Source organism: Frankliniella occidentalis, unplaced genomic scaffold (genome assembly GCF_000697945.3).
Source record: "Frankliniella occidentalis isolate FOCC.00 unplaced genomic scaffold, Focc_3.1 Scaffold293, whole genome shotgun sequence".
Taxonomy (NCBI): domain Eukaryota; kingdom Metazoa; phylum Arthropoda; class Insecta; order Thysanoptera; family Thripidae; genus Frankliniella; species Frankliniella occidentalis.
Window position 1 is genome coordinate 226,534 of NW_026267419.1, and position 4,086 is coordinate 230,619.

Below are 4,086 nucleotides of genomic sequence, written 5' to 3' on the forward strand. Positions count from 1 at the left end.
CTAGGTGCTAGGGGAGATAATTTAATCCACGCGTAAAAAAGTGGACCGCTAAATGTTTTGACGAGTGTATATTGTAGTATTGGGCGCTTGGCTGTGCCGAGCCAAGTCTGAGTGATTACAAGTCAAAGTCAAATGGAAGTGTGGCGAAGAGCTCTGGGCTCCAGCTGGCTTTTATTCAAGATCCCACGCCTTGCGGCGCACAATAACGTGTTGATCGTAAAACAATGCTAGGAGTTAGTGTCAGGTATGGGTTCGAAGGTGGCTCCACCGAAGGGTAAGAGTCGAGTAGGCCGTGACCAAACAGCTGCAGACGTCTGCTATATTATGATTGGTTTGACAGCTGAGGTTATGGTTTTCTATGGGAGGTTTATCCAAACCTCATAATACTACATTACTCCCTCTTTAAACAGCCTCCCTTTTACGCGCACGCCCTGCCATGACACTTTACAAATTTTTAAGCTAATAAAACCGTTGACAACCTGAAACTTCCACCTTGTACTGAACCTACGGGTTATTCAACCCTACTAGTCCATACTCAGTGTGCAAACAAAAAGAAAGTTTGACTTCAGCTCCTCTCTGACATTACCAGAGTAGCCTTGACTTATGTTCAGACCATTACACTTGGAATTGGCGGTAATAATGGTTCCTGTTCACAGAGTCAGACTCGGGAGATCCGTCTGATTATATTTTGATTAAATCTTGTTGAGATCGTTGTTTCCTTGAAGACTCCTGGGCATCTCTGGAGATTGTGATGATTCCGTGGTCCAAAAGGAGTGATGGTTCACTGAAACAAACGTTTTCCTGTACAGTATTTGAGTTGAACTTCATCCTGAAGTTGTACACTGTTGGATTCAACCTGTCTGGGTGTCTCCTAACATAACTATTCACCATAACTATGACACCAGTGTCTAACCAACCTATCTTATCACTTTTAACCTCTGGTCTTTTAAAATACTTAGCTTTACTTTATCTGGAACTGGTCCTGAGTCCTTGTTGAGTGTCCTTGGCTGCTGTTAGTCATCTTCAAAGTCCACCAGTGGTGCTGCGGAGGGTGGTTCTTGGTGGCCAGGAGGTTCTTCTGAATTGAAATTTTGGGTTTGCTGTTCTGGAGGTTCAGGGGGTTCTTCTAAATTAATTTGAATATCTTCATAGTGTACCTGATCTTGAGATTCATCTAAGGGAGGGTGGTCTTCCAAATATACACTGTTAAAAATTTTTCTCTTTAATTTAATAACACTTTTGTGAAGCATTAACACTAACATTGTTATTAAATTTAATAACAAAAATGTTATGAATTTTAATAACATTTTTAACAGTGACTTCGACATTTTCGTATTCTCCCTGCTCTTGTGGAACATCTGAGCCCTGACCTTCACCTACCCCCTCAATAAAGTCAGGATTCCTGAAAAAAGGGTCCTCCTGCCAATAATTGTAGTGCTTGTACTCCTGAAAAAGAAAGTAATACGCTTAATAGGACAAGAAACAAATTTTAGAAATGGTATGCATTTGAACGTTTAACTCCCAGAACGGTTTTAAATCAAAGACCATAACCTGATTTACTTGATTTTCTTATAATTGTTTTCAGGCTGTTAAATTTAAGTGGCACTCAACCAACTAAACTAAACGCGTACAAAAGAATTGGAAAGGTTAAAAATCTACAAAAAATATTATGAGCCAAAAAAGTTCCTTGCCCTTTACTTTTTGATATACGGGGGTCAGGAAAATTTTTCTATCTTCAAATCAAGAAGAAAAAACTATTATCATTTATTTTAACATTTCAACTTAAGGAAGAAATAATTATTCTTGTTGACCAAAAACGGCCCAAGTAGAAAATTTAGAAACATTGAAATCGTGCAATATAAAAATAAAGAAGAAATATTGAAATTCAAAAAGTGCATTCAATAAAATTCTTGTTATTTAGACCCTCCTGGTAATATATTTTCGCAACCAAATCCTTCAGTGTAAAATTTGGAGCGCATGGAGTTTATGAGGTGAGCATATGTACAAAATGTTTTAACCAACTTTAACTCAGGAATGGTTTGAGTTACAGAGTTGGGTGTTTTCTTTAGGTTTCTAATCAGGTACTTCAAGTTCCCTATAAAAAAATCTGCAGAGGTCTCTGAGATGGCAAATTTCATTTCATGGTAACTGAGATGAATACCTTAGTTTCTTCTTGTGGAGGAACGTGTCGCTGGCTTGGACTTCTCTTGTGCTCTTTCTTTTTCCTTTGAAGGAGGCGGCTGCTTCTTCTTGTTGGCTTTTGGGGTCCCTAAAACAAATAAAAAGTGTTTACTGTGAGCAAGTAAAACAGAATACCTCTGATCCCACGAGTGATAAATTTTTTCATTGTTATTATCACGGCTAAGTTACGTCTCTGACTGGTCTGTGAAACGGAAGGAGAGATTTTAAGGGGTCTGCTAATCTCCAGCACACAACGCACAATGCCAGAAAATATTGGTGTATTATACATGTTATATTTCCTGAGATTATCAAATGAAAGACAAAAAAACTTGTCCAATTTCCATGGAATAATTCCCAAACACTCGACTTGTCCTTTGTATAGCAACCTTTAACGTGAGACATCCCTCTCAAGCATAGAGGGAACAACGAAACATCACTCTGGTGATCCTATAATTCTTTATGGAAAAAGAACAGTAAATAGTATTTCATATCTTTATGAAATTACTGGTGTGAAACAGTCTTTGTTGCTTTCAGAAACTGATGATTTGTCAGTTATGGTGGATTTAGTCTCGTGCGACCCGTTGCCTCACGGTGAGGCGGCCTCACTGAGATCGCGTGCCTCAGAGGTTTTTGAGGACTGTGATTGGCTGAAAACCTCTGAGGCACGCGATCTCAGTGAGGCCGCCCCACCGTGAGGCAACGGGTCTCTAAATCCACCATTATCACCTTATTCCAAACAATGGCAGCGATATAAACATTCCAAGTGGGAATTGTTTTCTAGTGCTGAAATGAACATACCACATACCTCATCCGAGCTGCAATCAGGAGATCCTGATGGTAAAGGTTTGCAAGCATTAAAAACATGTATGCATGCTGTTAAAATTACAAAATATGATTGGAACTTACGGTTATTTTGACTGCTGCTGCCAGCGGCAGCAGCGGCAGCTTCTGCAGCAGCAGCAGCAGCTTTCTTCACAGCATCTTGCTTGGCACTTGCATCACAGAGCCTATGGGGCGTCCCCTCTTGGTGCATAAAAGGAACATCAAACAAATGTTGAAAGTAAGGGGCAGCAGTTCACATTACAACAATGCCATTACACAGAGATGTTACTGTTTAACATAGCAATGATATGTTCCTCATCAACAATCCCAAAACACTGCCTATATAAATGAGAAGCACAAAATAAACGGTGTGGAAAAGCAGATTACTACTACATATCATAATAAATTATTAATGAGACTATTTCCTAAGAGAAGCACATGCACACTGAAAACACACCCAGGTTTCTTAGCCAAAAAGTTCCAAAGAAAAGTTGCGCGCAAGATGTGAAAGTAGAAATCCCACAAGCAAGAACTCTTCAAATGTAAACAATTTCCAGAGGCTCCAGTGGTCTCTCTGATGCTTTAAAAATTATAAGAACGTTGAAGCAATGAAGGGAGACCTCACATTAGCCCAATTTAGTCATTTTTAGATGTTTTTGAACAGTAGTGAAAACAGGCTAAATTCTAACGTTCAATGGGTATTTCCCACCTTAAATGCAAATGTTCAGTTGTACACTAAGAAGTGTGCAGTGGCATGTGCACCCCAGTTGCACACTCTATTCATAAGTGCAGCAACAACGCAGTCAGTAAAGAGGGTAAAAATAAATGTAACATGAAAAAAATAGTACAAACCATCCTTTGCAGTTTTCTTCTTGACTGTCTTCTTATTTTTACTCTGGAAATAAATAGAGCAAAGAAATAACAATTAAAAATCACTATTGACAAGGTCATAGGTATGGTTTTCTGATCTCTAACGCCCCTCCACTTATAAATTTATGTGAAAATGTAATTGAAGGGTTGGCCTCTCAAGGATTTACTCGATGCCTCCTAACGACAAAGTCCGATGTATTGCGCTCCCGTTAC

General features: G+C 39.1%; 1 long non-coding RNA gene across 1 annotated transcript; it reads right to left on the bottom strand.

Annotated features, from left to right (window-relative positions):
- Positions 1-2,985: 2,985 nt before the first annotated feature.
- Positions 2,986-3,896, bottom strand: LOC127750953 (uncharacterized). The gene is made up of 3 exons (XR_008011912.1): positions 3,856-3,896; positions 3,088-3,204; positions 2,986-3,012 (listed from the first exon to the last, which is right to left on the bottom strand). It is a non-coding gene; the product is annotated as an uncharacterized LOC127750953 (long non-coding RNA).
- Positions 3,897-4,086: the final 190 nt, after the last annotated feature.